General features: G+C 40.5%; 1 pseudogene; it reads left to right on the forward strand.

The window, feature by feature from the left end:
• The window catches only part of LOC115948143, a 26,979-nt pseudogene extending 21,300 nt beyond the window's left edge, over positions 1-5,679 (forward strand).
• Positions 5,680-7,450: the final 1,771 nt, after the last annotated feature.

A 7,450-nucleotide genomic window follows, 5' to 3' on the forward strand; every position in this document is an offset into this window, starting at 1 on the left:
CCTGAGGGGGTCACCTCTGCTAATGGCCCATAGTGAACAGAGTAGACACCAGCAGAATAGGCCACTGAAACGACCATCAGGCACTCCAAAATACCCCACAACTCATAGGACCACATCACTCCATTGTGAACTTCCTCATCCTGGGGAGGTACCACCTGAGCTCTGCTTTGTATACTCTTGAGGCCTGGGGGTTTGGGACACCACCACCGCTCAGTGGACCCAAAGGAGGACCCAAACTTCCACAGGAGCACCAGGCTTTCCACAGAACCACCACCTTCAACAAGCCTGCAACCTTCACTTCAACAACTGCTTAAGCAGGTGGTTGACTGCTAACAGGGTGTCAGGTTGTATTCTGGCTTGGTGTGTTTATGCCAGTTTTTCTGTATTGTTGCATTTATTGTAACCTTTCTATTAAATTGTAACTCCAACCTGAAATCTCTCTCAAGGTGTTTGTGTGGGATTCATTTCTCCTGCTGGCTTACTTTTGAACTGGCACACTTAAAAGTAGTATAATATTGGAAGATTTTTTTCATTTTGTGTAATAGGAAAGTTTATTTCTGCGGGGAGGAGAAATGGGAAAATTAAAAGCAAATCCATTGGCTTAGCTGACATAATGGAGGATAAATGATGTCACCTTCCTTAAAATAAATCAGTGGACTGAATGCCACTCTTTATCTGAATTTCAGGTATTTTCTCCCTAGGCACTCATGTATGACCATCTGTGAAGACAGAATGGATATGCTGGAAAAACCTTTTGTCCAATTTGATGTGGCAGATCTATTGTTCTCTTGTGCCTGGGAATTGTGAGGTTTTTAGAGAACAAATAGCTGATATGTGGCTTGGTGAGCTAATGTAGTTCCTAGAGGGTCAGAAATGTGCCAGGGCTGTTGCTAGTGCACCAACTGTACACAACTGAAAGAGAGAAGAGGGCTATGTGACCCCAACCCTTTCCCCATCAGCATGCTTACAGGTTTCATTGTCACTTAGGGCTGCTGCTGTTTGTACTGCACCTATGCTGTCCTCTGGATGCTCCCATTTCTTGGGATTTTATTGGGGTACTCATTACTGATACATTTGGCCACCCAAAATACCTGCCCTCAGACCTTGTAACAGAAACAGCAGATCAGTGGTGTCTTTAGTAAGACTTTTTGACTCTACATGGCCCCACTGTCTCTATATCCTAAATCATGTTTTGTTAAATATTGAGTATTTAAGATATAGGGTAAGTTCTTGGATTTTGTTCTTCATTCTCTAATTTTCTAGAAACTCTGTATAAGTCTCGAGATTGTTAGATGGATTTAATTTTTCAGCCTCCATTTTTCATGAAAAAAAATGAGAGACTAGCTGACTTTGGTATTTTTTGGTGACTTCAGATGAGACACTTCCCCTGATCTTCTGTGGATCCAAAGGGTCTCTGCGTCTTCATGCTGGCACCAGGAGAAGAACCTCCGATCAGTCTGGGACATGGATAAGATCCCATTCAATAATAAGGCATTCTTTTGGGAATCCTGCCCATATAAGATGTGTCGGTCTTCCAGCACCATGTGGGGGTTATTTGGTATTCTGAAATTTGGTACCTGACTTTTTTTTTCAATTGATAATTGTTTTGTATTTGTATTTGTTCCTGGACTGTAACATTTTGGGTCTACTAGCCAAAAATGGGTAGTGGAAAATCTAAAGGGGGCATTTTGACACTCTTGATTGCATTTTTGACATTGGAGAAATGTTGGTCCCCTGGGGAAGCATCTACCAGGGAGAATTCAGTTTAGTATTGTAATCAATGGTGGCCATTGTACAAACTACGCTCTGGGAAAAAAGTGGCCACAAAATGGAGCCTTGAACATTGTTACAGTTAATATTGTTTTTAAGATGGGAACAGAAATGGGATGAGGTTATGTATGCTGATATATTCTTCACTTTGTGGATCAGACGGAATGGCAGAAATATTGTGTCTTGAATCCAACTCTCTCAGACTCTTTTGCGCTGGGTCTTGAAAAGGAGAATCAAGGAAAATTGTTAAAATGTTGTTGTTCTATGTGCAGCATATAACAAATTTGTTGTAAACATCTCCCGAGTAAGGAGGATGATTTAGATCTTATGGTCAGTCCTAGTCACAGCTTAGAGAGGAGAGCAGATAGCCAGGCTGCCAAGACTGATATCACAAGGGAGCTGGTGCACAGAGTCAGATTTAGCACATATAGATGAGAAGATAGAGGAGATAGGGAAGATGTATCCAAGAGCAGAGGTTTTTAGTCTTGTTGCAGGGAGAACTAGAACTAAACTCAGAAATATGACAGTAGCTGACTCCCTTGGATGGTAGATGCCAAAAGTGTCATTTTCAATAACAGACTGTTATGATTGGAAGTCAGTGGCTGGCATCACCTTCCAATACTCAAAAAACCCTCCAAAAGACCCAGAAGGTTGCAATTATAGAAGGATTTCCAAAGGAATGGTGCCCCCAGGGAAAGGAAGGGAGCGCCTTGAATCTTGCACTTGGGAGACTAGGTATTGATCAAATGTGCATACTGTAATAAAGATGGGCATTGGAAAAAGGATTGTTCACAGTTGGAGTATAAAAGCCCCCCTCTTATGGCCATCACCCATGATGACTGTGGCAGACCACAGGATTTTTCCCTAGCAGAAGCTCTGCTTACAGCTAAGCTGGGAAATGAGGAGGTAAATGAGGAGGTAGAATTTTTAGTGGATGAAGGAGCTAGTTACTCTGTGCTCAATACAATAAAAGGAAAGTTGAGTAATGATTCTATGACAATCATTGGTGCAAAAGGGAATTGCAAATCTCTGCTGTTTTTCAAGCCCATTGATTCTGAGTTAGGAAAACAAACTCACCCTTTTGGTATCTACTCAATTCACCAAAGCATCTTCTTGGGAGAGATTTATTGGAAAAACCAAATGCTGAAATCAAATTTTAAAATGGCAAAATACAGGTTATTATTTCTCAACCTCATTATGTGGAAGCCTCTATTTTTGTACTAGCCACCAAAATTGGATATGATCTATCTGCCAGTATCACGTGAGGATGCAGTGATTCCCATAATCTGGGTTGGAGACGTGACTGGGCAATCCAGAAGAGCAGAGCCTGGAAGAATGAAGTTGAAACCTGAAGTGGGACTAGTAAGGCAAAAGCAATCTCTTTTGAAAATAGAAAGTCATAACGGGTTATTTTCTCTTGTGGAAAAATATGGGCTATTGAAGAACTGTGAATTCAAAATTAATACCCCTATTTTCCAGTTAAGAAGGCAAACAGAGAGGATTACCACTTGGCACAGGGTGTAAATCAGATAGTAGAAGACATACACATGGCAATACCAAGTTCTTATACCTTGCTAACAAGCTTGAGTGAAAAATAAAAATAGTTTACAGCATTAGATTTGAAATAAGCCTTCCTTTGTGTCCCTTTGAATACTGAAAGTCAAGAGCTTTTTGCTTTTGAATGGGAAAATTCAAACACAGGAAGAAGGATCCAACTTGCACAGTACTACCGCAGGAGTGGTATTTAAAAATAGCCCCACTATGTTCGGAAATCAATTAGCAAAAGAACTGGAGGAATGGAAAAATCAGAACCCTCCTGGAGTTTTGTTACAGTATGTAGATGACATTCTGATAGCCACTGAAACAAAACAGCAGTGCTGGGATCAGAGTGTGGCATTGTTGAATTTTCTGTGACTAAGTGGATCCAGAGTATTCAAAGACAAAGCACAAATAGTCCAGACCACATTAATCTACTTGGGATTCAAAATCCTCCAAGGACAAAGGAGGCTGGGACAGGAACAAAAGAAGCAATTGGCCAACTTCCACAGCCACAAATGGTAGGAGAGTTGTGTGCATTTCTTGAGATGGTCTGATGGTGTCACCTGTGGATCAGCAGTTATGGGTTGAAAGTAAAGTCACTGTGTGAGCTTTTGAAGGCAGATCAGGAGGACCAAACTTACTTCACGGCGACCCAGCTGGACTTGGTTAAAACATTTGTTTATAATAATCTCCATTAATAATTGCTTATGTTTTATCTTGCATCATAATTCATTGTTATAGCTGTTGTAGTGCCTTATTCTTAAAAATGAAATACAGATATTAATAGCTTCCATAAGGAACATGATCTCAAGAAAAGGGAGACTTGATAGGAACAGTGGAACAGAACAGCATTTTACTCTTGTAAGGACAGTCAAACAGAACAGCACAGTCTTGGAAAAATAGATAAAGGATGTAACTTAGGCAAACAGGAGTTGTGCAAATTCACACAAACACAAGCAGGATGCCAGCTCAGCTCTGCAAAACTGACAAAGCAGAAGTTATGGGAAAGAATGATTTTGCACTTACTCACAAGCAGAGGTTGAGGAACAGCCACCTATAAAGGACACTGGACATTAAAGACAGATGCCAAAGAACCCCATAAGGACTTCTAGTGAGTACAACCACATAAAATACAGTAATGCATGTACATCAGGTAACCAGGGATAGCTGATGAGTATGTAATCACTGTTTATGATAAAAGATCTGCTTACCCGATGCTTGGGGCACTTGACTAGAGGAAGGATCCTCTCAGTGACCAGTGTGTTGCAATAAAGTATGCTTTCTTTCTAATACTCAGAAGTGTTAGAAACTTTCTGTCTGGCCAATTTTGGTATCATTTCAAAAACCTCTCAGAAACTGAGTTTGTGTTTCTCTTTAATAGCTATTGTTTATAAATTAACACCAAAAAGAGTGGGCTATTTGATATTCATGCCCAATCACCAATTAGTCAGCACTCTTTTGTAGAATGAAGATTGAGGTCCATAGTGGGGAGTAAGCCTCCATCGCGGACTGCAGTGCCTCCCGGGAGTTTGCAAGCTAATTTGCAGCATCAAGCAGAAGTAGAGTGAGTCAAGGTTTTGTCAGAGCCGTCCACTGATTTTACTAGTTTCTTACAGAGATTCCTCACTTCAGCAATCGCAATAAAACTAGGACTAGTACCATTCCAGTTCTGATTCCCAGAAGTACTCCTAGGTTCTCCTCTCACCACCGGCCTCCTCCTATCCACCGTCATAAAACTCCCCCCAATCATGCTACTCCACATCACCTCACCCTCACTAAAACCTGCACTCTTAACTATCCTAGCTATCCTCTCAGCAGCCCTGAGAGGATGAATGGGTCTCCACCAAACACAAATCCGCAAAATTTTAGCCTTTTCTTCCATCTCTCACCTAGGCTGAATAGCAATCATCATCTACAACCCTGAACTCACCCTCCTCAACCTCTACCTGTACTCTGTAATAACTGCAACTGTTTTTCTCACCCTAAACACAGTTAAAGTCTTAAAGATATCTACCCTAATAACTTCATGAACCAAAATTCTGTCCTTAAATGCAATGCTGCTCCTAACCCTGCTCTCCCTTTCAGGACTCCCTCCCCTGACAGGATTCCTGCCCAAATGACTTATCATTCAAGAACTGACTAAGCAAGACGATAGCCCCAGCAGCCACACTTATCTCCCTCCTCTCCCTGCTAAGCCTATTCTTCTACCTTTGTCTCGCATACTGCACAACAATTACACTCCCCCTGCACACCACAAACCACATAAAACAGTGATGTACTAGCGAACCAACCAGCATTACAATTGCTATCTTAACCACCATGTCTGTCATCCTCCTTCCTATCTCCCCTATAATCCTTACCGTTGTCTAAGAAATTTAAGATTACCTAAACCGAAGGCCTTCAAAGCCTTAAACAAGAGTTAAACCCTCTAGTTTCTGCTAAAGTCCTCAGGCCATTACCCTGCATCCCCTAAATGCAACTCAGGTTCTTTAATTAAGCTAGGACCTTCCAATTTACTAGACAGATGGGCTTTGATCCCAGGGACTATCCACCAAAACCATGCTACAGTTACAAACCAAAATGGTTTCCCAGAGGAAAAAAAAAGGCAAAATACTTACTGTATTGATAAACACTGAAAAACAGCAATGCTCAAGAACCAGGCAGTTTTCCTTCTCATTTTCTTTCAGAGATTTTGAAAGAAACAAGCAGCTAATGGTTACTAAATGCAGACCCTTCATGCAGGAATAACCATGTCTTTGGAGTATCTCAGTGCAGATGAAAGACGTGGTACTGGAGTTGTGATACAAAAACGCTTACCACAGGCTGCTTGTGACAGAGCATCAGATTGCTGCTTGTGTCCTTTATTTCTGCCACAGAATAGAGAAGAAATAGTGCCTTTCACAGAACACTTACTATATCACTTTATGCAGATCATGTGACATGCCACAGCTGAATTCTTAAAACACCCCAGGAATTCTCTGCTTAATGAAAAGATTGTGTACTGATTGTGTGCTGGTTCCTCTCTGAGCCACAAAAAGAATGAGATTTAATGCATCTGTGATAGCTTATTATTTAGCCTTATAAAGCTGAATAGTAGATTTCAATTATCTGTCATTAAAATGAACATTCATAATTTCTTCTGCACTAAGATGTGGTGTGTCATGTCAAATCTCTTGCACTTTTAGTTACCATGCAATTCCCTTTTAAGATGTGCTTGAGAACCCTACAGGTTTCATAAGATATTTTCATATCATCCCTGTGGTAGCATCTCAAAGAGACCACATTATCCTTACACTGTATATAGGTGTGTGCACTATTTTTTAGACAGCTTCTTAATTTAATCCATAAATATTTTAAACCACCAACAAAACCTTATTTCAGATAACTTTGGGTTTTCACTCAAAGCCTGAAATGTGAACTCAATTTATAGTCAAGATAGACTTTGATTACCAGAAGATTTTTTAAATGTTTTGGAATTTTTTATCTTTCTTTTTTCAAACATTTCACAGTACTACTGTTGCTTAAGCAGTAACATGATATATCAGTGCAGACAGGATCTGTTGTATCTAAATTCTTCGTTCCTCTGTGCTCATCTAACTCTGTTGTGCTCATCTACCGTTCTTTTGATTCTCCTTCCTATTCCTTCTGTAATCCTGGCTCTCCCTCTCTCCTCAGTTCTCTAATCATGCTGAGGGAATGGTGGTTTCCACAGTGAAAGTCCTTGTCACTCCATAGTATCCCACCTACCCTCCCTTGCAGTGTCTTGGTCTCATTGCCTGGACAGATCCACGCTCTAAGCCAGCATCTTGATTTCTGCATACTGCAGTTTTTAATTGAATTACTTGCTTCTGACCCTCTTATCTATTCTACACCTATTTCGTTAGCACTCCTCCCTGAACTTCTTTCCTTCATTGTTCCTCTTGCCTTCTGTTTCCTTGGGGTTCTTTTAAAAGACACCATTCTTTGCATAATTTTAGCATTCCTTTTTTCTTTGATTTCAACCTACTTTAATGTTACTATGCCTTGCTGAAGAAAGATAATGTAAACATCATGCAGCTTCCAATTCCACAAGAAAATTTTGAGGTTTTTTAATCCATTTCTCTGTCCCTTGACCAATACCTTTATTTTACATCAAGTTTGT

This window comes from Geospiza fortis, unplaced genomic scaffold, assembly GCF_000277835.1.
Source record: "Geospiza fortis unplaced genomic scaffold, GeoFor_1.0 scaffold279, whole genome shotgun sequence".
Taxonomy (NCBI): Eukaryota; Metazoa; Chordata; class Aves; order Passeriformes; family Thraupidae; genus Geospiza; species Geospiza fortis.